The sequence below is a fragment of the Dasypus novemcinctus genome, chromosome 21 (genome assembly GCF_030445035.2).
Source record: "Dasypus novemcinctus isolate mDasNov1 chromosome 21, mDasNov1.1.hap2, whole genome shotgun sequence".
Classification (NCBI taxonomy): Eukaryota; Metazoa; Chordata; class Mammalia; order Cingulata; family Dasypodidae; genus Dasypus; species Dasypus novemcinctus.
This window is the reverse complement of record NC_080693.1, coordinates 82,253,102-82,280,890: the sequence shown is the minus strand read 5'-3', so window position 1 is coordinate 82,280,890 and position 27,789 is coordinate 82,253,102. Positions and strand designations below refer to the sequence as shown.

Sequence of the window (27,789 nt, the reverse complement as noted above, 5' to 3'; positions counted from 1 at the left end):
AGAAGTCAAGGAGAACCATATGGAGTAGCTAATTGAATATGCAAATAGAGTCTGAGGAGCAATCCAGGCTGACAAAATAAAATTTAGGAGTCTTCAGTGTAGTATTTATTTATTTTTATTATTATTTTCAAATTATCTTTAAGGTAATAGTATGTAAAGTCACAAGACTGAATGAGAGACGCGAATGTGGCTCAAGCAATTGGGCTTCCGTCTATCATATGGGAGGATCCAGGGTTCGATCCCCGGGGCCTCCTGGCAAAGGTATGCCTGTGAGGAGAGCCAGGCCTGTATGGTGAGTGATGCAGCAAGATGATGACGCAACAAAAGCGAGATTCAGGGGAGAGGCGAGGTGAGAAGCAACAGAAACCAGGAACTGAGGTGGCGCAATAGACAGATTCAGATTGTGGTCCTGGGGATCGAATCACAGTGAAGCCTAGAGGAGAAAACAAGAAGAGAAGGCAAAAAGAAACAGACACTGAAGATCACACAGTGAATGGACACAGACAGCCAAAACAGAAGGGGGGAGGGGGAAAAAAAGACTGAATGAGATCAAAGGAATGAATGTAGACAGGGAAGAGAAGAAAAGGTTTACCATGAGTGAAGAAAAGGTTTCATAAAGGAGACTGATTTTATGTTGGGTATTTTAGGAAGTTGAGAATGTGATCTGGCAAGGACAGAAGCCAATTCAAGCACTCTATAAGCCATGGCTGTGAAATAAATGTTATCACATGAAAGCACGCCACACTCGTGACTAATGGAGGTGTTGATATCACTAATAGACTGATATTGGGGACAAATTCAAGAGACCCAGGACTCCAGAGAAACAGGCATTTACAATATGGACATACTAATAGTAAGCTTATTCTGTACGCATTTACTAAAATTAAAATATCCATAAATTGCCCATGTTATTAAAACAAGAGCCTTTTACCATGTATTTTTCTACACCCATGTGCCTATCTACAATCATAACAACATCTTTCCTGAAAACTGTGATATCAAAAGAAGCGAAATTGTTATCTCCTAACCAGACAGCCAAATAACAAAGCAGAAAATAGGATATGCTTATCCCAAACTAGATGCCTAAACCTTTTAGTTGTAAGGGTTTACACCATTCCATTCCTTCAAACTTTCTGTGTAGAAGACCCAGAAAAAAGATACAATGCGGAAGAGAAATGGGTCAAGTAAGGGAAACTGCTTCTCTCCCTTGAGATGGAATAGGAAGTCCTTGAATTAGACATTAGAAAGACAGTTTATCACCTATGCATTTGCTGCTCTTCTGAATCAAAAGCAGCTTATGTCTAGCTTTACTTCATTAACTAAAGCCTTCTAATTTCAAGGTAACAAAAATTTTACAGATATGTCCTCTGATTTCTTTTTATAATTCAGATCAAAACTATAATCTCTTTAAATCGTCTACAATTTTTGGTAAAGTTAATTTTCAAATAATATTCCAAGAAAAACCTGCTGCTGTAGCAAAACTAACCAAACAAAAAACCCTATTCTTTTCACAGGCACACTCATGCAGAAGCTGCATGCCAGATGCCAGAGTTAGAAATTAGGGAGAAAAGGAAATTTAGAAATCAGGAAGAAAAGGCAATTTACCATCATGTCTTTCAAAAATAAATAAATGCTTCTTATAAACACATCAAAGCTCATTTTCTCTTAAGATATTTTTAGAGCTCCAACTGAAACTATTTGGGTCTCTGAACGTCTAATTCATTAGACACAGGCTATTTATGTAATATTTTATGTATTTTTAAATAGGTAAGAGGTCACAGGTCAAATCTGAAACCCAAAAAGTCTCTCAGAATTTTAAAGAGAATAAAAAGCAGTCAGTCAGTTTGAATGAAGTGGCTGACACGGCAGCCGAGACCATGGTCACTGTAGTCAGGTATTTAGGCTCCCAGAGGGTCCCCTTGATTCTTATCTATCGGTGAGGGTATGTGAGATAATATACTAAGCTCTCTGTACTTGGCACATCATGAGCACTCCATCAACTACAGCTAGAAGTTTGGAATCCTTTCTCCAGCTGTGAATTTGTGCCTAGATGTTACAGGATTAGTCATACAACAACACACAGAAATGTAAGAAAGCAGACCACTGATTTGCTCCTTCCAAAACAGGCCTAAAGTGCAGAGACTGGGGAGAGCGAATAAGAAAAATGGGGAACATGAAAAGAGCAAATGAAAAAAAGGGGGAAAGGTTGTGGGAAAGACAAATAAAAGGCAAGAGAAACTAATGACAACTTTTTAGAGTGTTCCTAAAGGCTGAGTTCTGAGATCAATGTCCATTTATTTGAGATCCAGTGGAAAGGTAACAGGTTAAAGATAAAAACTCATTTTGTTAAGACTTTGGGTCTAAGCAAAATTCTGCCATCTAAGGTTAAATAGGCATGTATGTAAGCTATTTAAACAGCTACATCTAATTTTTTAAATATGTACTAAAATCATGTCATATAATAGGTGCTCAAAATTTTAAGGAATAATTTAAATTACTAGTAAAAATAAACTGATTTCAGGATTTTCTCCCCAGTATCTTTTTTTAAAAACCGAAACGCTTTATTACAAGTTTGTTTTAACAGTATTTTACCTAATTTCATTGCCCATTTATTTTTCTTTATTTCTATATTGTCTGTTTTTGGTTTTTTAAAAAATTTGTGTTTTTTTTAATGTTACATTAAAAAAATATGAGGTCCCCATATACCCCCTCACCCCCCTCATCTATATTGTCTGTTAATGCCTTTATCCATTATTTTCAATTTGGGTATTTTTATTTTTGTTATCATTTTAAAGTAACACTTTAAAGCCATTTTATTGATATATAGTCACATACCATACAATTCATCCAAAGCATACAATCAATGACTTTTAGTATAATTACCACAATCAATTTTAGAGCATTTTCATTTCTCCAAAAAGAAAAACCCCATACCCCCCAGCAGTCACCTCTCAATCCCTCTATTCTTCCCCAGTCCTACAAAACCCCCAATCTAATTCTCCATGGATTTATTTATATTTACATTTTATACAAATGCAATCATACTATATGTAGTATTGTGTACCTAGTTTCTTTTCACTTAGCATAATTTTTTTTTAACTAGAGAAATTGTAGGTTTACACAAAAGTCATGTAAAACTGGTAACATTCCCATATACCTCCCCCTACTGTTGAAACTTTGCATTGACATGGTACCTTTTTTCAACTGATGAAAAACATGAAATATTAGTTATTTCCATATAGTCCATAGTTTACATTAGGTGTATTTTTTCCCATATACCATTCTATTATTAACATCTTTTTAAAATATCTTTAAAAAACCAACAACAACCTAACTCCTATCCTGCTTCCACGGAGTCCTTCCTAAAGGAGAACAGAATAAGTTTAAGATATTCTAACCAGACTGTCAGAATGATTCTATTAGTCATAACACAATTTTTCTAGTGGGCTAGTATCTGAAGACAGTCACCAAATCTGCAAAAGGCAAACAAGGAGTTATCTTGCAATTCACCTATCATAACTACAATTTAAATGTCCAGAAATATCACAGATTACTCACAATTTGGTCAGTGGCACTTACTAAAGGTACCCAGGGGGCTCAGGGAAAATGAGCTCCTCATTCTCAAGGGCCCCATAGACAGCCCAGTGCCAGGGGCCATGCTCAAGACTGGTGGTTTGGCGCCATTCTCCTCATGTCCTCAAATCTGCAGGCACATCCCCACATCGTGGACTAAGTGAAAATGTGATAATTTTATTCTAAAAGACTAAAAAAAGAGGAGGAAAAAGGCTCCCTTACCAATTCCCTTCCTTTCCCTACCACTTCCATCTATGGAAGCACAGCTCTGAAAATAAACAAAAGAATAGCAAAAAACCCCAGAAGACTCAAAATAAAAATGAAAATATTTATCTTATCCCTAACATACTTGTAAATATTGTAGGGACTATAAAGGTGAACATGTCATTATCTCTGCTTTCAAGTAATTCAAAATCTAATAGAGAAAAAAAGCATAATAATTAATTTTTTTTGTAAAGCACTAATCTGCAGTAGACTATGCTAGGGTTTAAAGTCTAAAATGAATAGGAAAAAAGAAAAAAGAAAATGAATAGGAAAGAAGAAATAATGCTTGCTCAATTAAATACAAAACCATAATATATAAAAAAATACAACATGAATTCATCACCTGACTTGTAAAAATAAATAATAGTTTGTTTTAAAGCTCTCCCTACCCCACCCTAAAGGAATAAAAAAGTCTATTTTTTTTTAATTTAAAAAGAATCTATTATCACTTAAATTTAAGGAATCTCTTAGATTTATTTAATGTTTAAAAAGTTCTACAGGGAAACGGACTTGGCCCAGTGGTTAGGGCATCCGTCTACCACATGGGAGGTCTGCGGTTCAAATCCCAGGCCTCCTTGACCCGTGTGGAGCTGGCCCACACACAGTGCTGATGCGCGCAAGGAGTGCGCCCAGTAAGGAGAGTTGCCCCGCATGAAAGAAAGTGCAGCCTGCCCAGGAATGGCGCCGCCCACACTTCCCATGCGCTGACGACAACAGAAGCGGACAAAGAAACAAGACGCAGCAAATAGACACAGAGAACAGACAACCGGGGGGGGGGGGGGGGATTAAATAAATAAATCTTTTTTAAAAATAAAATAAAAATAAAAAGTTCTACAAACTCCTACACTGCCACTACTAAAACTGGCATACTATTTATAATATAATCTGATCTCATGTTTCCTTGACATTGGAGATTTTTGTTTTCTCTTTTGTCAGTATCTCATAAAGTTTACAATGTATCTGGGACTGTTACATAAAGTCTGAGTTAAGTATTTTTGGGGGTATGATATGAAGAAATTTCTATTTCTTTGAGGGTATTCACTCTAATTAATAGAACCCTATCATCACATAGCTTATTACATACTTTGATTTATGCTGAGTCAAATCTCTACCCCAGAACACAACCCAACCTCATACAATACTCTCCTGAAACTGCTCTCTTACGTGCTTTCCCTATTGGCAGTAAAATAGGACTCACTGTTATGTTTTTAACCAAACATTTTAATAGTTGATGCTTCATTACCTATCTTTCATTACCTGTTTTAAAGCCCCTGCGGCACAGTGCAGGAAGAGCATCAAGTACCATACACCTACCCTCTCAGAACCCACATCGACGATCCTGCATCACATTGTCCCGCTGATTCTTCCTCATCACCTAGTCCAAGCTTGAGGCAAGCTGAGGTTTTCCAGTCTCACAGGCATAACTACAATAGCTATGGTTTTAAAGCTTCTGACTTCCTTTCTGAAACCATCTGCTATATCTTGGTTCACGTCATGCCCATCAATGACAACCACTAGTTCCTAACTAGCCTAAGAATTGAGGTTCTGCCCAATACAGCCTCTGCTGAACCTTACTACTACATCAAACCTCCTCTTATTGCTAGGTCTCAGTGTTCTTTCTTTCAAGAAATTATCACTGAATGCCTAGTATGTCTCAGCTACTATGCTAGGCACTTTCCAAAATTTCCCCAAACATAGAATGCCCCCTCTTCTCCCCATGTCTCTATTTCCAAGGAGAATATCCCTTCTATCCAACAAAATTCTATCAACATTCCAGGATCAATTCAAGTGAACTCTTGGCAGACCACTGCAATCAACAGGTCCTCCCTCCTTCTGAATGCCTAGGCACTTAATCTTTATGCATTTTTTAAAAAGATTTATTTTTATTTATTTCTCTCCCCTTCCCCCCCACACCAAGTTGTCTGCTCTCTGTGTCCATTTGCTGTGTGTTTCTGTGACCGCTTCTATCCTTATCAGCGGCACCGGGAATCTGTGTCTCTTTTTGTTGCATCATCTTGTTGTGTCAGCTCTCTGTGTATGCGGCACCATTCCTGGGCAGGCTGCACTTTCTTTCATGCTGGGCGGCTCTCCTTACGGGGTGCACTCCTAGCGCGTGGGGCTCCCCTACGTGGTGGACACCCCTGAGTGGCAGGGCCCTCCTTGCGTGCATCAGCACTGTGCGTAGGCCAGCTCCACACGGGTCAAGGAGGCCTGGGGTTTGAACTGTGGACCTCCCATGAGGTAAGCGCATGCCCTATCCATTGGGCCAAGTCTGCTTCCCTTTATACATTTTTTGAAGTCCATTCCAATAAGCTAAAAGATGGAACAAAGGAGGAAAAAACGTTTTGGCAATCACGTAATTTTGGGAAATGCTGGGCATTTCTTTTGCTGCTAGACTTCTTCAAACATCTAGTAAGTTAATATGAATCCTCAAGGGGAGAAAAAGGGATATATAGCTATTTATATACTTCACTAAGAGTATATATATTTTCCTCCCCCCCCCCTCCTGTTTTTGCTATCTGTGTCCATTCACTGTGTGATCTTCTGCGTCTCTTTCTCTTTTTGTCTTCTCTCATTTATTCCTCTAGGATTCACCAGGATTCGATCTTGAGGACCTCCGATGGAGAGAGGTTCCCTGTCACTTGCACGATCTCAGTTCCTGGTTTCTGTTGTGTCTTGCTTTGACTCTCCCCTTTGTCTCTCTTTCTTGCCTTGATTCTCCTTTTCGTCTTTTTTTGTTGTTGTTGCATCATCATCTTGCTGCATGGCTTGCCACGCAGGCACGCCTTTACCAGGGATGGAAACTGTGTTCTCCCATATGGTAGACAGAAGCCCAATCATTTGAGCCACATCCGCTCCCCTAATATACTAATATATAATATACTAAACGTTAATACACTAACTTTTAAACATGTGCATATTATTTCCTTTACAGAATTTATCTCATTTTTTTCTTTTTTAAACTTGTTTGGCACTTGTCTCCCTCACCAGAAGGATGATTCTAGGGCAGCAGGGAGAAGCTGGTCAATTTCACTGTTGCAATTGCCCATGGAAGGTGTTAAGTTTTTGTGGAGGGAAGGAAGAATGGCCAGGCTTGGGCTTATGAAAGAGACACTGGGATGATAAAGAGCCCACGCTCAGAGGATGTAGACATGTCTATTAAGGCCCTGACTTGGCAAATTATTCAACCTCCACCAGCCCAGTTTCTTCATTTAAAAACTGAACGTAACGACAGTACCTACCTTCCGGGTTGCTGTTTAGGAATGGCTGAGATAACAGGTAAAGTGCTCAGACGAGCAGCAGGCCAGGAGAAAGCATGCAGTCAACATTAGCAGAAGCAGCTGCTGCCGCGACCACCATTATTACAGGAGGCCACAGGAAGAGACTAAGAGCCACTGCATAATCCTAACTCTTTACCTGTGTCAGGGCTCTGAAGTGAACTGAGTTTAATCCTGGCTTCATCTCCCACAAGCTGCAGGATCTCATGGGAGGTACTTATTTCTTTGTGCCTTGGTTTCCTCAGCTGTAAAGTGGGAATAATAAAGTGGCCACTCTACAGAAGTGCTGTGAGGATTAAATAAGATAATATTCATGTATGTGGCATACTATCACACAGTAAATGCTCAAACAGTGGTTGGACCTATTCAAAGATTATTTTTAAATGGAGATTTGTTTAACTGAAAGATTGCTTTCTAACTACTCCCACCCCATCTCACAATTCCTAATTATCTTGAATGATGTCAAATAGACTTGTTCTGGGGAGCTCAAGTGGTTGAGCCCCTGCTTCCCACATATGAGGTCCCAGAATCAATCCCTAGCACCTCCTAAAAAAAACAAACAAAACCGAACTCTCACTGGGGAGCAGAAGTAGCTCAATGATTGAGGGCCTGCTTCCCATGCACAAGGTCCTGGGTTCAATCCCCAGTACTTCCTATAAATAAACAAACAAATAAATAAATAGACTTGGTCCCACACTACCATCACATGCTTCCCTTCCCTCACCTCCCTAGCCCCCAAGAAAACACCTTGCTTGAAACATCAGCCCACAGCCTCCGAAGAAGAAAGCCTATTAAATTCCCTCCCTACATAGTTCTCTCCCCCTCAGCATTTCATCTTTCATTTGTAATACAAGAAAACAAAACACAAAGTAATTTTGTATTCCCCCTTTGTCATTTCTGCACAATTCTGCTATAGATATCCTCTCAAAGCAAGAATGGTTGGGAAGGTGGTATATTGTGCCCAATTTCAGATCTAAATTCAATGCCTGCTTGCTATTTTAACTGAGGTTTTTCTTGCTTATTAAAAGAGCAATTAAAAGGAAATTAGCTTTGGGAATAAAAAGTAAACAATACCTGTGCCAGGCTCAAACCAAACAAATGACTTAGTGTGAAAGATCTTATTTTTAATAAGCTAGACTGTACACATAATGAATCAAACAAAGCACACATTCCCAATAACCACTGAGGCATCAATCTGCATTTGGCACCAGTGGTCACGTCAAAGACAGTCTACAGTTAATAAAGGACTCAACTATAGATAGGGATTATACAATGGCTGGAAATGACTTGACTTGATATTGTAGGTTTGTACTTTATGCTTCCAGACAAAGGACACTGAAAAATATAATTGAGGGTTAATTTCCACAAAAGCATTCTAAAGAAGGAACACAGAGAGGGTCTTCAAAGAAACATCAGTTGCCAAGGTGTTTGCATTCTGGAGGATCACAGGAACCACTGGGATTCATACAAATAGATACCGGTCGCAGAAAATGCTGTAGGCACAATGATGGTAAGCTGACTTATTTGTGCACTCTAGATCATTTTCATATATTTTGCAAAATAACTTTTAAAATCTGTTGTGTGAAAAAAGATTTATGAGGAAATAGAATGGAAACGAGCCACATCAGACCAATCCATTCCATAGGCTCCCTGAAAAGACAGATTCCAGATGACCCAGTGAGTCAATGAATCTTCGTCCAACAGGAAAGAAGTATTGTGACAAAGAGGCAAGAGGTCAGGGAAACAGTGGGATGGATAACTCGCTAATTCTTTATTTCCTAGAGCAAAGTTTTAAACTCATTTACCTAGATAAGACATATATCCCAGAAGCTGTATTCTTGCCCAACTGTAATCTTTACTAAATCTTGGAAAACTGAAGTCTCAGTGCATAGGTAGGACTCAGAGAACCACCCAGAACATTCAAAACCACAGCGAGTACCCTTTCCCCAGGCCATTCCTTCTGTTGTGGTCTGCAGCCTCGGAGGGCTAAGAGAGTGCGAACAGCTATCTGCGCCACAGCGAGGATGTTTCATGGCTGGACGCCCAAACTGTCTAGCTCTGCACACAGGGCTATGGTCTTTTGAGGGCTACAGAGGAGGAATGCATTCTTAAACAGCTCTCCATCCCTGCAACAGCTTCTTCACTCTCTGAAAGCAACTGTGGCTAAGAAAAGAATTTGTTTTAGTAGAACTCCAAAAAACCAGCACAAGGGATATGGATTTTAAATGTGTTTTTAATATGCAAAACTGTGCTACATCTACTTTTCACTAAACAAGTTACAGTTCAAATGCATGGTTTGTACAACAGAAAGCTTCTATGATTATTTTAATGAGTTATTCAAAGACTCTAGCTGGGTAAGGATTACACCTTTCTCAGTTTCAATGTCACACACACTATCTCTACACAAGGTTATATAGTAATTTCTGACAAGTAACCTTTAATAGTTTTAAGTAATTATATTCCTGAAAATTGTACATAAACTGAATATTTATAAATGGGGACCATTTTATTGCATTAAAGTTGTTTTAGAGAAAGGCTAGTGTATATTATTTTGCAAAATAAAGAATGCAATCATGACTGCACAGTAATTTAAATATTAATATGTACAAATTTAGAAAGTATTTAGACTGGCTTAAAGAAAGAAAACCTGCAAAGTCTATCAACAAAAATTTTGGTCAGTTCTCAAATGACTTTCTGCTGACATCCTCAAACAAAATTAAGAGGTTAAACACCCATTAGATTGTTTCAGTCACAACTGGGAAGCCAAAACAATCTCAAAGAAAACAAAAACAGACAAGTCAAACTAAGTAACCTGGTACTTCCCCAATTCCTCAGGCCCTTCCAGGCACTGCTTGTCCGAAGCCCCACCTCCCGCTGCCTCTCAACATCCTCCGGATTCCCAGGACATCTGTCAACCTCTCTACCTTGTCTCCTCTCCATTATACTTGCTGGCCCAGAGGCTTCAGTTCTGGTTAAATCATCTTTACTTGCTCCATCTGCAATTCTTAGTCTCCTGTGTTATCCTGGCATGCAAACTAGCCTCAGGCTTCACAGCCAATCTAATTTCTTTCTTATAAAGTCTTCTCAAATATTACCTTTACACAATAAACTGAGTGGTACAAAGTCCTCTAAAACACAAACTTGTAATCTAAAGGAACTATTTCTTACTGGGGAAAGCCAAAAGGACCAATTGATAGTCTTAAAATGGCCTTAAAACCTTGAAATGTTGGGAAGTTCTATATGCCAAGGACGTTCTAAATACTCCTATCAGATAATGGCTAAATAAACCCAATTTGAATTGGCAATCATTTTTAATATTAAAACTAGCATCACTTTCTTGTGCCCACGAAGAGTAAGTTTATATTTAGGCCCATATCCCCCCTAGCATGCGGGCACACTGGATAGGTCCACCCTACTCTCAGCCAGGACACAGGCATGTTATCTTCCAGTTCTTTCCACTAAGGAAGAAGGCTGCCCTACTCCACCCTTGGCCTCCTCCTCCAACTTCGTTTTGGAAGTGAGCCAGAAGACAGCATTTGGAAAAAAGCAGAAATTTATCTCTGCAAAGCCAGATGTTTAACAAAAAGGTGGTGGCAATAGTGGCGGGAAATACTGTAATTTAAAGTTTTATATATTTCCCACGTGGTTTTGTTATTTTTTAATCATGGAGAGTCACATGAAACAATTTATTTCACTTTCCCCTCATAATCAGCATTTAAAGGGCAACTATTTATTTATTCCAAATTCCTGAACCAACTAAGTAAAAATGTAAACATGTTACAAAATAATCTTTGTTAAAGTGTTAAAACATGCCACTTAAAAAAAAGACAACAAAAAACAATGGAAGGGGGCAAATCTGAAATCCACCTTTACATGTACCCCAGGGCATTACCAGAATATTTAAATGTCAGAATCCAAAGTGAAATAAATCAATTACACCCTATGACAACTGCAGTGTCTACTTTAATTTCATTTTTTAATAGTAATATTGAAGTACAGGCCAATAACGTCTTTGGACAAGAAATATGGAAGTAAAGAGTAAAACTTCATCCTCCTAGTAAAATAAAATCTATATATCTCAAAGTTATATACATCTGGGACCTACAGACCCATTCTGCTACCTGAGGAAGTGCTGCCCTTAAGAAATTATTCTGTATCACCATAAGAAAGTATAATTTAACTTAACCAATATTTGACCACTGTCATTTACTGGGCTATCAATTTCTTGTGCCCTAACAAGTCTAAGAAAAACAGAGTCCAAGAACCTCTATTCTTAAGAAAATACAAATACTAAAAATTTCCAGTAGAGGTAAGCAAAATAACAGCAATTCAGACCATTATTATGGCCTGTAAACACTAACCACCAAAGGAATTCAGATAATAAAACGGAATTAGTCATTTTTAAATTCTCATTCTGCATCACATACTGAAATGTGTACAAGGACCGTCACCACCTGTTTTTCTGGAGTAACATAAATTCCTTCAAGGTGCCCTCTGCCAGCCCAGTTCACCTGGCCTGGGGCTGGGTCTTATCGTGGGCTTTTTCACTCGTCTGGAAGGAATTCTGGAACGTATGCATACACCCCTCAGCAACCCCTGCTGAGATCAACCTGGCCACCCGGTCCCCTGAAATCCCCTCTGGCACTGTTCCAGTGTCTCACTGCATTCCCACAGTTATCCAAATCTCAACGTAGGAAACAACTTGCATAAAACACATTCAGAGACGGAGGAGCCTCTACACAGAAAACATCACCAGCCTGACCACCGATTCCGGCAGCTGCGCCCGGACGTGCACACCAGATCCTGCTGGAAAACCAGCTTCGGCCACACAATGGATTACGCCAGTCCGAAGCTTCCAACTTGCAACTCCTTCAAGACGCTTAGTTGGACATCTACGGAGCACCATTTTGAGTTCGGAATCTGCAGTTCATGCCTAGAAATTACCGAGCAGACCACTCAAATGGAGGTTGAATCTGGCAGAGGCCAAGGTTTGAGACCATTCGACTCCTGATGGGTAGAACCACTGACACCGTCCAACGCCTTAAAAATCCCACCGAGACCTAGCGGCCCCTCCTCCCCCGCCCCAGCATAACACCCAAGGAGCCCTCCTTCACCTTTGGGAAGATTCCTCAAGCTCCGTTTCACATGCCAGCGAACTGTTTCCCCCCCAGGTTAGGGCGCTGAGAGCCCCTCTATTCACGTACGCCCGTTTTAATCGCTATCAACCAATTAATTAAATCCGCCCCACAAGGTAAAGGTGCAAATGAGGCGTCGCTTAAAGCAGAGGCGGGACCGCGGCGCTCGGGTTACGTTCTGCGAGAGCGGGCAGATGTCGCACGGCTCGTTTTCCTCATACGCATTACTCCGCAGTCTGCAGCGCCGTTAGAAATTCACCTGATTTCCGACCCGCGGGGCGCCGGAGGTCCTTCCTCGCCGCCCGGAGGTCGCCCGGAACCCGCCCCCCGCCCCCCGGCCGTGGAGGTAGGAGGTCCTACACCTAAAAGGCTTGGGATTCGGGCACGCCTCGGGAAAGGCGAGCGCCGGGGGTGCCCGCCCCGAGGAAGAGCCGAATTCCACCGACTGCATCAGTTTAAAAAAAAAAAAAGAGGAGGTGGGGAGCGATCTAGTTCCAAACCCTCCATTCCAATCACGTTGGCCTCGAACGCACACTTCCACATCTGCCAAAGCTCCCTCTCGAAGACAAAAAAAAAAAGGAAAAGCAAAAAAAACCAAAAAAATCCGCTGCAGGCCAGGGGCCGCGGGGCCGCCTCTCGGCGCGCGCCTCCGCGGACGCGCCGGCGGCATCCCCGGGAGAGCGGGGCCCCCGCGGCCGCCCCCGGCGCTCGGGGCGGCGGGCCCGGGGCCCGCGGCGGCGCTCTCCCTCCGGCTGCCCTCGCGCTCGGGCGGGGGCCGTCTCCCGCTCCGCCCGGGCCGAACAAAGGGAGCGCGAGCGGCTCGGGCGAAGCTGCGGCGCGACGAGGGGCCCGCGGCCCGGCCCCGGCGCGCCCGCTCACCTGGGCTCCGGCCCCGGCGGCGGCTCCTCCGCGGGGCTCCGGCGGCGCGGGCCTGGCGGCGGCGGCGCGGAGGCCTCGGGCGCGCTCGGGCGGCGGGAGCCGGCTCAGCCCCGGCGCCGCGGGCTCAGGTCCCCGCGCGGGCGGCGGCGGCGGCGGCGCGGGCGGGTGGGCGGCGGCGCGGCCCGGCAGGTCCAGGTCCGAGCCCGGCGACGCCGCGACGCGCCCGGCTCCTCGCTCCGGCGGGCGGGACGGCGGCGGCGGCGGCGCGGCCCCGGGCGGCGGGCGGCGGCGGCGGGTGCGCTCGGCGCGGGGCCGGCTCCGCTCCCTGCGCCGGCGGCTCGGGCGGGCCCGCGGCGTCGGCAGCGGCGCGGCGGGCGCGGGGACGGGCCTGTCAGCGGCGGCGGGCGCGGGCGCGGCGGCGCTCAGGGCTGCGCGGCGGCGGCGCGGGCGGCGGCGGCTGCGGCTCCCGGGGCCGTCGCGCTGAGGTGCGGAGCTGCCACCGCGGCCATTTTGTTGCTCTAACTGACAAGAACCCCCCTCCCCCCGCTCCAGCCAGACGGGGCGCTCGCGCCCCCGCCCCGCCCCGCCGGCGAACAGGAAGTCGTCCAGGGCCCTGGCACGTGACCGCGCCGCATCTGCATACCCGAGGGCGAGCCGGCCAACCGGCGCCCTGCGCTCGGGCTCCGCCCCCGCGCGCCCCTCCACGTCCCATTGGCTCCCTCCAGCAGGGCCACGCCCCCGTCGCCCCTTTTAATACCCGTCCGTGCGGTGGCTCCCCAGACCGCGCGGGGAGCGCGCCGAAGGTTGGTTGTGCTGTCTGCTCCCGCGGTGCCGCGTGTGGGGCCCGCTCGGTGTCCATCCCCTGCCACCGCCCCCCTCCCTACTGGGGCTCCTGCGGTACCGCGTGGCGCGGTCGAGGCGCGCACCCAGGCCACACGGCCGCCCGCCCCGAGCCTTGCGCGGCGTTTGCACCCCGAGCTCCGGCCTCGCCGTGCAGCCGCGCGCGGCGCCCGCCCGTGCCGAGCCCACGCCCCGAGCCCTCTCCGCCGTGCCCTCACACGCACGCACACCATCCCGGTTCCCGAAGCATCCCTCTCGCGGAGCCTCCCGCCCGCCTGTCCCTGCGCGCAGCCGCTGCCCGGGGGCTTCCCCGCCGCGAGCCAAACCAGCCTCGCTGCGGAACGGATCCCCGGGAGACATCCGTTCTCCCCGCGGCGCCAGCACCCCAGCTCCCTCCGGGCACGCAGGCCCCGGCACTCGTCTTCCCGGTGCTGGGTGACCGTCGTCGCCCCCCCACCCCGCAGCCCTTCCTGTATATACATTATTCATTAATCGGGCGCAGGGTTTCATTGGAAAAGTCCCTTTGAATTTAGGGTCAGTCCACGAGAACATTCTCCATTTTCCTGCAGGGCCGGGGGCGCAGGCTCGCCTTTCGCGCGGCGCCGGGCTGCTCGAAAGTTGCTCCTGTTGAGAGAGGCCACTCCCTGCCCCGTGTCCCCATCTGGAAGAGCACTTCTTTCTCAATGCAGTTTTGTTACCACGTGTCATGCTTTGAAAAGTCTGTGGAGGAAAGACAAGCGACAAATGCCCGGCTCCCTCTTCCCTTCAGGGCCCAGAGAGCTCGGCGCACGCCTTTCTTGTTGCAGTGTTTTGAAGCTTCCCGTAGTCAGATTCACCAACCTCTCTCTCCAGTATTCGAATGTCCACATCGTGTGGTTCCTTTCCCCCAAACCTACATCATTTCGAAGGACCTGAAGCCGGAGAGAGCTGACATGAGGTTTCTGCCCTTTGTACTCAACATTTGATTGATAATAATTTAACTCCTGGCTGTGAGGAGCCTGCATCTTTTGTAATTCTCGAAGGTAGATGTGTTGTCAGAGTCCAGGAGTGAGTGCAAAGTTGTATCTTCAAAACACACAGCATCCACTAAAGTTGCTAAATCGACGAGGGGTCTGGGTCTCTGGGTGGATCAAGAATTGTCATAAACGGAACATCGCCTTTAAAGAAATGGAACCCAAATTACATTATTTAATCCTTTTCCTTGATGTTGAATTTGTGACCTTAACCTCTCAACTTCTCTGCCTGGTTTCCTTTATTATTCCCCTCCCTCAGTTTAAACCAGCAAAATACTTACGTTCCTCCTATTATCTTAAACTATAAACACCTGGAGAAGAGGCAGAGTCCTAGAGACCACATTTTCAGACCCCAAAATGAGATCCGTGCTTGGGCATGTGGGCCTGTGGCAGTAGAAAAGAACGTTTGAAATCAGAGCTGACCAGGAAACACTGCTGCGCGTGATGGCCGTGGTGTGGAGAATGCAGAGCAAAACATCCATTGACTGGTGGCTGTTTTAGACAAAACTGTGAAATGGGTTCCTTCAGATTTACGATCTGTGATCCCCTTAGCCCTGCCTCCACTACCTTATCACGAAGGCGTTTTAATGTATAAAGATGGACGCAACTAATAAAGTGGTGCTTGAGAGAAATAAAAGCTATGTGGAGTCCTTGAGTTAAAAAATCAACTAGTTAAGGCCAGGATGGAGATGTAGCTCATGTAAAAAGATCTAACTGTAAGTGACCGTGCTCCCAACATCACTAAACATGCAAAATACTTCATTTAAGAAACACAAGCTACCTTAAAATAGTGTCCAGTTCAAAAGACTGCTCTCCGAGCGAACCAGTCCCCCTATGGGGTCCTCTGTCCAGTTCTGGGCATTATGATTTGAAAGGAAGACATTGACAAACTTGGAGACTGTCTCAAGGAGGCAGTGGTTAATGGTGGAAAACTCCAGTCCTTGAGCAACGATTGCAAGAGCAGAAAACGTTGCTGTAGAGTCGAGACAGGCTAGAGATGCTGGCTGTCTTCAAACACTTATGGAGCTCCCACCTACACCGAGGCAGAGATGTGTTCTGTTAGGACATGGGAGGCAGATCCAGGGCCATGAGTGGAAGGTATTGGGACAGATGTTGGCTCAGGTCAAGGATGGACCATGAGAATTATCCATAGGAACTCCATCTTGACCTGTGAGAAGATGCACACTTGTGGGAAAACCTGGTGATTCCACCCATTTCTCCATGGGTAGTGCAGAGTAGATTACTGCATTGGGGGAAGAAACACGAGGCAACGAGCACAGTAGTTCTCAAAGTAGGGTCCTGGACAAGCAGCATCAGCAACTGACAGGTTGTCGGAAAGGTGGTTTCTAGGCTCCCAACCCAGACCTCCGGTATCAGAAGCCCTGGCGCTGGGGCCGAGGGGGCCTCCAGGTGATTCTGATGCTCAAGTTGGAGACCCCCGCTCTAGCTGTTAAAAGAGGGCATCTTTGCTTGGCACTCTGTGTGTGTGCAAGGCTTGCCTCCCCTCCCCTCCCAGCCTGTCCTATCACACCCACAGGGCTGCCCTGCTTCCTCCAGCCACTTTCTACAGCCCCGGATTCAGCGAGCAGCATTTGCATTCTAATGGTGGGCTCTCAAGGGGAGTCAAACAAATGATTGCTTTTCAATGAAAAGGTAATGAAGCTGGAATGATGGAATGACGGAGGAGGAGTGGGTATTGTGGGGCTCTGTTCTCCCTGCTTGTCATCAAGAGACAGCAACAGATTTGGCCCTAAAAAGTGAGATGGGCTTTCACCCAGGTAACCTGTTTAAAATGCAGATTCATGTAGATCTGAGGGCCTCCGCCCATGAATCTGCATGTTTGACCAGCTTCCCAGGTGATTCTGATGCAAATTGTTCTGTTACACTGAGGAATATTGGAATAAAGATCCTTAAAATAAGAGTAAAGATGAATCTCAGCTCTACCAGCCACTAGTTGTTTGACCTTGGGCATTCTTCTGGGCCTTGGACTTCTTTTCCCACGTTGAATTGGAGTCATTCATTGGGCGTTTACTGACCGTTCATGATGTGCCAGGCCATGGACTCGGTGCTGGAGATTTAAGGCTGAAAGCCATGCGTGAATCTTGATGGCCAACGTAGGCAGATGGATAGGGTGCTGATGGAGGCAGGAGGAGATGTCCCCCTCGCTCTGGAGGGATTCGGAAGACTCCCCTGCTCCCACCCAGACCCCCCACCCCCATCCCCTGCGGAGGGGTCGGTGATCTGAGTCAGGGAGGATGGAAGTTAAGTGATGGTCAGAAGTTAGTGGGAAAGCACTGGGGAGAGAAGGAAGAGCGGCTGTGAAGGTCTGGCAGTCTAAGGGCCACACGGTGCTTTCGGGTGTCTGCAAGGGGCCACCAGGGGCCAGATCACACCTGCATCTCATGTCACACCAAGGAGTTTGGATTTTATCCTGAACATAGCATAGAGTCCTGGAATGATTCTAAGTCTCGCTCTGTTCGGGTGGCGGGATGTTGTCTCTGGGCAGAAGAGATTGGAGCCTGTTAATATGCTGAGCAGAAAGGGTCAGTTGAAGGGAAGCAGCGGAGAGGAAGTTGGTATGCTTTTTGTTTTGAGGTACTGGAGCGGGGAATTGAACCCAGGACCTCGTATGTGGGAAGCCGGTGCTCAACCACTGAGCTACACTGGCTCCCCTTCGTTTTTTGTTTGTTTTTTTTTAATCCCCCCCCCCCCCGCATTGTGTCTTGCTTGTTGTCTGCTCTCTGTGTCCATTCGCTGCACGCTCTTCTGTATGTTTTTTTTTTTTTGCTTGTCTCCCTCTTTGTTGTGTCACCTTGCTGAGTCGGCTCTCCGTGGTGCTTGCGGGCTGGCGGCTCTCCACAGCGGGCGGGCGAGCCTGCCTTCACAAGGAGGCCCCGAGATGCGGACCCAGGGCCTCCCATGTGGTAGACGGGAGCCCAACCGATGGAGCCACAGCCGCTTCCCACCCCTGTGTTTTTTTTAAAGGGGTTGAGTGACGGAGTAAGAGAGAACTTCGGGAAGATGGAGGGGATGGGGGGAGGAGGGCTGTGCCCAAGGGCAGGGAGAGGACGGTTCTTTCTGAGGCCAGAGGGAGGCAATAGAAAGAGCTGCAGGGGCAGGTGTGTGTGTGTATGTGTTAGGGGGGTGATTTGCAACAAAAAAAATGGAGACCATTACTACTTAGTCTTTAAATATATACATATGTATATTTTATTAGAGAAGTTATGGGTTTACAGAAAAATTATGAAGAAAATACAGAATTCTCATACATCCCTCGTATTATAAACACCTCGTATTAATGTGGTACGTTCATTACAACTACTGAAAGAATATTATTATAATTGTACTAACTATAGTCCATAGTTTACATTAGAGTTCATTGTTTGTATTTTGCCTGCTATTAAAAATAATTCCAGCCCCCAAATCACCCGTAGCATGGGAGGCATAGTTCTTTGGCATTTGTTTCTTTGGGTCTGAGTCATAAAAAGACATTTTGATGTCTTGGAGGCAGGCCTGGGTCGGCGGGCGTGTGGGTGCTGAACAGTGGTCTCTTTCTCCTGCGCCCTTTCCTTTGAGACTCAGGGGTGAAAATTTGTGCAAGGTCATCTGGGTTGGGAGCACAGGGATGTCACCTCTACAAGGGGCTCCAGCCTTTAAATGGCCTCCTTTTTCCAGGCCCTTCAATGCCGTCCAGGTGGCTTGAGGGCACGGCTGTTTCTTTCATCCTCTTTTGCCAAGCTGGCAATCTGGTGCATCAGGGAGAAAGATAAGGCGGTTGCAGCTGCAGGGTTTCATTTGGGGCAGAAGGAAAGGTCAGGCAGCAGCTTCGCTCTGGCCCCAATCCTGCTGATAGATCTGGTGATAACTTGGAATCCCCTTTTTCCTTTTTATCCCAAGTCAGCGAGTGCGGCTTTAGGTCAGCAGCCAGCCACTCGCCCACTTGGTCTGAGTGAACGCCTCATTCGAGGGCTCACGCCTTCATCCTTGCGCTAATTAAACAAATACTCGTCAGCACCTAGGATACGTACAGCTCTGCAGTCGCGCCAAGCTGGCTGGGCCAACATCCTCTCCAGCCTTCGGTGGCTCGGTTCTGCTGATAATCTGAGAGAGGACCCAATAAAGATATAAACCATTTTACTTCCCTGATCCACTTTTTCTTTTGTCTACAGTACTTATCACCCTCCCAGCCATGTAATTTACTTTCTATTGTGTTTGTTGTTTATTGCCTTCCCCAGCAGAATGTAAACTACACGAGTGCCAGAGTGCCAGAATCTTTGTGTTTTGTCCACTGATATACCTCTAGCCCTTACAACAGAGCTGTCACTGGGGTGCTCAGTAAATATTTCTTTGTTGAGTTAATGAATGAACAATAATAAATGAGGATAAATGCCCTAAGAAAGTGAAAATCAAAGGGCAATACAAGGAATCACATCTAGAAATTAGGTGTGAGAGGTGGATCAGGGAAAGTTCCATAAAGGAGGTGATGTTCAAGATAGCCTGTCTTCATCCCTCCCTCCTTCCTCTTCCTTCCCTCTTTCCCTCCCTTCCTCCTTCTCTCCATCTCTCCTTTCCCTCCCTCACTCCTTTCCTCTCTTTCTCTTCCTCTTTTTTCTTAGTAGTTTACCAACTACTTGGGGATTTAGGATAACTCTTGGGAGAACATTTGATGTTTACAACAGATCTTTCCTGAGGCCTTGGTAAAGTCCCAGTTTTTTTGTTTCTACAGAAAGTTTAATATATAATTTTCTTCCCTTCCCTCAAGTCAACCAAAATGCATCCTTGATTGTGAACAGACAACAAAAATGAAATGACTTAGTTATCTATTGCTGAGTAACAAATTCCTCCCAAATGCAGCAGCTTAGAGCACCAGACGTTTATTATGGAACCCAGTTTCTGAGACAGGAAACCAGGGTCGGCTGAACTGGACGGTTCTGGCTCAGGGTCTCTCCTGAGGTTTCAGTCTGGCTGTCGGATCTACAGGATCTACTGCGGTGGGAGGATCTGCTCCCCACTCACTGACTCAGCTCTTGGCAGGAGGCTGACTTTATTTTCTTGCCACGAGGGTTCTCCAAAAGGCTCCATGACAGAAGCCGGTTTTTATAACCTAATCTCCAAAGAGATATCCTCTCCCTTCGGCGGCTGCACTCTATGGTTACATAGGCCACAGGGGCACTACGTGAGTGGAAACCCTACACGAGGGCGGGTATCCTCATGGGGGCCATTGTGGCGTCTGGCTACGACGGAGCGAATCCACATTGAGATGCAAATGCCCGGAGGCCAGCGAGGCTCTTGAGCACCACCTGAGCTTCAGATTCATGGCTCTGTGAAAGTCAAGTCTTGAGCTGCGAGGGACGTTGAGGTTCCTGCCTAATAGCTGACATGCAAGGGACAGAGGTCTGCTGTGTGTGCCGTGATTTTCGGGGTCCCTTCACCTTCCTCGGTTTCATTTCCCCACTTGCATATCAACAGGATCAAAGCGCATCGGAAAGGACTCATCCAACTCTCAAGCTCTATGACTCAGAAGTTCAGTGTCAAAACATGTGGTTCCGTCAGTGATGGCTATAGAAATGAAAGTTTTCAAGGAGGAGATGGGATTTGTGCTTGAGAAATCCCACAGTCTTTAGTTGGTTTAGAATGTGCTGCATTGAAGGACAGAACTATGTGGGAAAGAGAATGGCAAGATCTGGCAGCTGGAACTAGAGATGACTCCCGCTGGCAGGCAGGAACCTGTCATTTCAAATAAGTGAGTGAAGCATAGGGTTGAATCAAGAGTTTAGGCGTGGTTCTACAGGTATTGAATGAGAGAGAAGGCCCTTGCGTAGTGTGAGTTTTCACAAGGGGGCTGTCCAGCCAGGTACTACATTTCCCAGCAGCCCCTTCCACTCTAATGTGGGGGTCATGTGACTAGTTCTGGCCAATGGAACATGAGCAGAAGAGATACTCTACACGAAGGCAATTTGAGAAGCAGTTGAGCCATCTCTCTCTCCTTCCCCTTCTGCCTGGATACAGGGGACACCAAGACCCTAAGGGATGGAAAAGGGCCTGTTTCCTAAGACACCAAGAGGAGGAAAATCTCCTGCAAGCTAGGGATACCAAAGTGGGCTATTAAATGAGTGAAAAATGCACTTATATTAGGGAAAGCACTTGAGAGTCTGGAGTTTGTTACAGGAACTACTATACCCTAGCACACAGTATCGTTGTAGAGTCTTTAGGGATTTCAAAAGAAAAAGAGTTTCAGGAAGATGAATATGCCATTGGTATGCTATAATAAAGGGAGAGGAACTAGGTAAAGCAACTAGTTAGGAAGCTGTTGCAGTGATTTACACATGATATAATGTGAAGAAGCACTTCCCATCCTCACCTCTGTTTAGTGGCAGTGTTCAGAGAAGAGAAAAAAATAATGAAAACCTTTTATTCTTAGCTTATTACCTGCCTGGCATTGCACTGTGCACTTTATATATATCACCTCATTTTACATTTTTAGTTCTTACTTATATTTTTGTCTTGCTACATGGTATGCATTAAAGATAATTTTAAAAAACAAATTCATTAATGTTCACAGTTTTAAAAGGTGATTATATACTACACGGCTTAAAACAAACAAAAAACATGGGACAGGTATGGCTCAAGCAGTTGAGTTCCTTCCTCCCACATGGGGAGTTCCCAGATTTGGTTCCTGGTGCCTCCTGAAAATACAACAAACAAACAAACCCAAAAACTAACAACAAGCAAAAGAAGTGAAAAAACCAACTCAGGGAAGCGGATGTGGCTCAGTGGTTGAGTGCCAGCTTCCCACACACAAGGTCCCAAGTTCAATCCCTGGCCCCGGGTACCTAAAACAAAACAAAGCAAAACAAAAACAGTCTCATGCCTCATCCTTGCTTACTCTTGATTGCTGTCACCAGAGGCAACCACCTTCAACTCCTTTCGCTCTTCTTTCTGCGTTAACTGCTACCTGCATATTTCTAAATAATAGCCCACACTCCCCCTTCTTGACTTCTCAATTTAACATAATTGATGACTTCCTGCCATAGATGAGAATTTGGCTTGTCTACATCGTCTTCCACCACACACACTTCCCTTCTCTTGGATAGATAAGATTTCAACAGCACAGTTGGGGGTGAACTTTCTGGAGAGCCAAAACAAATGATCATAGCCATAGTTAAAAGAGTCCACAGGCTCCTCCTAGAGGGATTGAAGAAAATAAAGCTAGAAAGGTAGGTTGGGACCAGAGCAGGGAATGAGAGCTTGGTTTAGTGTGCAGAAAGGAGCTGGTGGAAGATTTAGGCAGACGAGTGACCTGAGCAGGATCAGAGCAGGGATCAGATGATAGCCCAAGCAGTGGTCATCCATCTGTCCATTTGTCCATCTGTCCATCCTTTCATTATTAAATTTCTCATTTACAGTTACGAATGAGCCTTGGTTAATGCCCTTCTCTCCCTCTGGTCTGCATGTCTACGGCAGCAGAAGCAGTGCTCCCTCTTTGGCTCGCTGCGCTATCCCTGCACCTGGCCCAGTGCCTGGCCTGCACTGAGTGTTTAATACACGTTGGTTGAAGGGAGGAAAGATGGACCTTGGCAATGTGGAGATAAGTGGTCGTGGGAATACGAAAAGGGTTGGAGACATTTCAGAGACAGATGTGTCCTTGGCTGCTAATTGCAGCCAACGCAGGAGACAAGGAGTTAAAGTGACTCTAGATGAGGAGCCTGTGTTGTCAAGAGAATGGCAGATCCAGTAGCTGGAATAAGGGTGTGATGGAGACTGGTGGGTTCATCTTTAATAATATTTGATTAAGCAAACCACAGGCCACTTTCAGTCTGTTGTTAAAGTCAAGCCAAGGGAGCCTCTGCCCCGGCCGAACCAATATGTTTCCTTATTTTATTTTCCCCAGTGGAGTCAGGTTCCCCTCGATGACCCTGCCATGCTGTGGCAGTGAGGGCTGGATTCCTGCTTTTGGCCTTTTGTTTGTTGTTGTTTCCTTTTGGCCATTCTGTTAAACGTCTAACAGATTTCACGTGAGCAAACCATGTCTCACCAGTTCAGAGTCACAACCCTGGTGCGTGGTACATAACAGGTGCTCAGCAATATTTGCCAGGTGAATGAAAGAATCTTATACACCAGATGCTCCTGGCTTACCTCTGCGTGTGGACATCAGGGAAGGCTGCATTCAGGAGATGACCATGGAAAGGAGGTGTAGGTGTGTAGGCAGGAAATGAGGGTAGACAAGCCTGCTAGGCTCAGGGTTCCACGTATGTGAAGGTGAGAAGTCCGGTTTGGATAACAGAAGCAGGTTCTGCTCTGCAGTCTGGGTACTTGAAAGCGATACTGACCTCAGATCCTCAGGTGCAGTTCTTGCTGAAGTCAATAGGTAGAATAATTGGAGGAGCAGGGCTGAGCATTCTTGCAGCTGCCCAAATTACAGACTGAAGGTTAGACACGATGGCAGGTTTACCTGGAGTCTGCCACGGTATGTGCTCATACTCTGGGATATGAGTATGCTCCTGTCTTCCTGGGCACTGAGTGTGCCCTTAGACAAATGGGGTGAAGTCCTGGGGAGGTACCTGTGTTGACTCTCAAAGACGTCCCTGGCACGTAGCCTTTATCTTGGAAAGCATGTCTCTTTGGGAATTACTGGTGGAATCTGTCTCATCTGCAGGAATTCAGTGTTCCTTGGAGAAGATCAGAACTGGGCTTTCAGTGACTGCTAAAATGGTCCATCTTCCTGCAAAGAGGCCATGTAAGTTTCCCTGTAAAACCTGCTCTTTCCATTTTAAACTCCATAGACAAAACCCTGTAGATTCTGGTAAGTGTGCATGTGTGTGTGTGCATAGCTAGCCAAATGTGTGTGGGGGGGGGCTGAAGAAAAAAACAAACCTGGTGAGATTCAGGGGTCACCATGCCTCTAAATTTGGCTTCTGGTGTGATTGTCAGCCATGAGGTCTGGATGTCCATCGAGTGTGGCCTGGGCAGGGTTGTCATGCCCATGGGTACAGCATGACATGGAAACAAGGGACAGGCTAGGTAATGGAGCTCCCACCCTATTCTCTCCTCATTGTAGCTTTTTAAAATTTTTGTTTATTTTATTCTTTCCATCTACAAAATAATATACACTCTTTATGAAAAATGTAGAAAATATAAAAAGACAGAAAGAAGAAAAACATCACATTGTCCAAATCCTCAAAGAAGCCTATGTTAATATTTAAAAGTATTTCTTTCCAGATTCATTTCTTAGCATAACTTAAAAACAAAAAACCTCACAGGTATGTTTGCTCTGTACATATCGTTTTGAATTTCTCGCTGGGGAAAAAAGAAACGTGCTTAATCTAGGAGCAAGAAACTTTTTCACATTATAATTTTTCATGTTACTGTAATAAACTCTGTATAAAGCCGTTTTAATGACAAGCGTATTGTTTTATCAAATGAAATTGCCATAATTTATTTAACTTATCCCTTACTAGATGCGAAAAGGATATTGGATCCAAGTCCCAATCTCCAATTGGACCACATAGTGTGCGGATGCTGACAAAGGATGGAGATGATGAATTGTGGGGTCAGTACTGTCTTACCGCAAGAATTTCTTTAGAAAAATATTCTCCCCTTGCTTTCTTCCACCCATTTAACAATTGAAATTTACCCCTGACGAGCCTGCTTTAGTAATGGCTGCACTTTGTCTGGGAAAATCTTACTCCCTTTAGTTGTCATTTCCAAAGCAGGCGGAGAAGTGGGTTGGCTCCCGTGCCGAGGACATGGTGGACGCTGAGGGCCTTGCTCACGAAGGCCGCGTGTGGCCTCGACGGCCGGCCCTGTGGTGGCCATAGATGCCCGTTGGTCAAGAGTGTACAGATAGTCCCCCTGCTGGGCCAGGGGGCCTCGGGCAGGCTCAGTTTACCTGCTGTTCCTTCAAAACCCAACTTCCTTCTCCAGCTCTGCAGGGAGGAGATGCTGCATGGCCTGGGGACAGTGGCCGCCGTGCTGAGAGGCTGCCCAGGAACAGCCCAGCTGAGGGCTGGGACCGGCAGTTGAGCAGTGCCACAGGGGACCGGCGCTCACCTGGACTCCCCCAGCTCCAGGCTGGATGTCCAGCTCGGCTGGGCAGCAGGACACGGCTCAGCCGGGGGCCTCCAGGCCTTTCAGTGGAAGGACCTGTGTCAAAAAGTCCCAGACACTTCCCCTAGCCGCTGGGGCACAACCGAGCCTTTGTGTGTTGGGGTCAAACGTGGTTCCTAATTGGCAGCATAAACAATGGGCCTCTGTGTGTGTTCCCAGAAGACAACACAGTTCTAGAGCAAAGACACGTGTTTCAATGTACAAAAAATATGTATATATCTGAGTCTGACATTTCAGGACGGATCTCTTTGGAGAGTCCTGTACTTATCGCTAAAAGGCCTTGTTATACCTTGTTCAAACAACTCCGGCAATAACCTCCCTGCATTCAGTGGGCACAGTTGCTTTGTAGTGATTCTGGAAGTGCTGGAAGTGCCAAACCGTGGCACTGATTAGCAGCGTCAAAGGTATGACCTAGCTTGATTTAAGAGCCCTTTTTACCACAAGGTCCCTCCATCCTGGGGTCCAACTCAAACCAAGCAGCGTTGCAGCCAGGAAGAAAGAGAAAACCATTCTATGCACACAAATGTCCCAGCAGCCTCCTTTGGTGCAGTGAGATGTGCGGGGCTTGAGCGATGGGGGTCTTGGAAAGAGGGAAATGAGAAGGTACCTATGGCCAGACTATTGGGACAGGTAGGGAGGCTCCCACAGCTGTTTGGTAGAAACTTCCAGAAGGCGAGTCTTTCCATGCATTCTTGGGGCCAGTAGTCCCCATTCCCTTTGTACCCTGATTCTGGCAGCCAGTGAAGGTTGGAGATGGGGAGAATGGCAGAGTCAGCGCCTGTTACGGGTTATGTGTCCCCCCCCCCAAAAAAAAAGGAGACAAGTCCTAACCTCTGGTCCTATGAATATGGCCTTATTTGGAAATAGGGTCTTCGAAGATGTGATTAATTAAGAAGAGGCCAGCCTGGATTAGGGTGGCCCTAACCTAATTCGAAAGCTTCTCCTCGTAAGAAGGGAAGAGCCACAGAAGCACACGAGTGAAGCCAGGGGGAGGGATTGGGGTGAGAGGTATGTAAGCCACGGAACACCCAGGGTGGCCAGCATCCCCCACTTGGAGCTGAACCCTCCCCAACAGGTGCCAGAGGGAGCCAGGTGCAACCGACACCTTGATGTTTAGCCTTCTGGTCTCTGGAGCTGGAGAGCATAAGTTTCTGCCATTTCAAGTCACCAGTTTGGAGTGCTTTGTTTTGGTGGCTCCAGGAACTAAGAGGGTGACTGTGCCCTGTGCCCTGCCCAGATGCAAGGGGCAGTGGCACATAGTAGGGGGTCAGTAGGACTTTGCCCTCAGCCCATGGTCTGCCCCCTTCCCCTCCGTGCACCTGCTCCATCTGACGCTGGTCTGGATTCCACTTAGTTATTTGTTGTCATCTGTTGCACTAAGAGCAGAGTGAAGGGGCTGGGCACCGAGGAGACTTCAATAAGTCCTTGTGGAATGACGGATGATTTGGAGGGTGGCAGTGCCTCCCAGGGCTCCACACACAGGCTCCCAATCTCCCAGCCATCTTTCTCCTTCTACCCTATGGCTCTGGTCTTTGCCATTCGACATCCCAGCTCTCTGTGGGAGGCAGAGGAAAGGGCCCCCAGATACAGCCACACCCTAGTCCCCTGATCCTGGGAGCCTGTGAACATGCTACCTGGCACAGAGACTTTGCAGATGGGATTAAGGACCCGGACATGGGGAGATTGACCCAGGCTGTCAAATCCCACGAGTCCTTCAAACTGGAGAAACTTTCCTGCCTGTGGTCAGAGGGAGATGTGGTTACAGAAGAATTGTCTGAGGGGGGTGACCTTGTGGGCTTTGGAGATGGGGGAACGAGGCCCCAGGCCAGGGAAGGCGGGCAGCCTCTAGAAGCAGGAAAAGGCAAGGAACCGGATTCTCCCCTAGAGGCTCCAGAAGGAACGCGGCCCTGCAGCCACCGCACTGCTAGTCCAAAGAGTCCCCAGAACGGTAATGTAACACATTTTTGTCAATTTATGCTTCTCGCTGTGGAGTTATTTGTTACGGCAGCAATAGGAGATGCATACACTCACTTCCCCCTGTGCTTACGGTACTCTTTGTCACACCGAAGGGCCCTGCTTACCAAAATGCTTTCTGCGTGGGGTTTCCAGCCGTTTTAGCCAGGACCTTTCAAAGAGGCTGTGGTCTTGCTTTATCTGGGAGAAGTGACTATAGGAATTTCCCACGTGGGCAGGAGTGCCTTTGATGATCCATTGCCACCTGTTGCCCTGTAGCTGGAAGTCAAGACACGGAAGCAGGGCAAGAGCGGGGAGCAGAGCCAGCGCTCCCCTTCACATCTCTCTCTACTCATCAGAGCAGAACAACCAAGGGGGGTACCTGGAAACCACAGTGTGGCCTGAGATGATTCCAGGCTGATTCTTCCCCCATTCCACAGGCCATTCCTGCTCAGCCTCTCCTGAATCACCTCCCTCTGCCTGCTCTTCAGATGTTTTGCCATGAGTCATTGTTCTTTACAATCTGACTCCTCCCTACCTTTGCAACTGAACTCATGCTTCTCCTGGTACTTCTTCTAGGACATACCTGGCCCTGGAATAATTTCATTCCCCTCTTCTTTTTTGCCAGAAGGGCCCCAGTTTTGTGTAGGATGGCAAAATATCTAGTTAAATACTTGCCTTCCCAGCCTCCCTTGCAGCTATGGGTGGCTGCTTGACTGTTTTGACCGATGAGCCATATGATGAAGT

General features: G+C 46.5%; 1 protein-coding gene and 1 long non-coding RNA gene across 4 annotated transcripts in view; one reads left to right on the top strand and one right to left on the bottom strand.

Annotated features, from left to right (window-relative positions):
* Positions 1 to 13,266, bottom strand: part of TNRC6C (trinucleotide repeat containing adaptor 6C) — a 180,948-nt gene extending 167,682 nt beyond the window's left edge. Inside the window, exon 1 of one of the 3 annotated variants that reach the window (XM_012525910.4) lies at positions 13,130 to 13,266. The gene's annotated coding sequence lies outside the window, so the exon portion shown is untranslated. Of the gene's footprint in view, positions 1 to 12,229; positions 12,369 to 12,509; positions 12,568 to 13,129 lie in introns of those variants that run through there. The other 2 variants (XM_058284802.2, XM_058284800.2) reach the window with 2 other exon arrangements.
* On the top strand, positions 12,462 to 24,532 carry LOC131275102 (uncharacterized). Its single transcript, XR_009182556.2, has 3 exons — positions 12,462 to 12,596; positions 23,639 to 23,719; positions 24,441 to 24,532. It is a non-coding gene; the product is annotated as an uncharacterized lncRNA (long non-coding RNA).
* Positions 24,533 to 27,789: the final 3,257 nt, after the last annotated feature.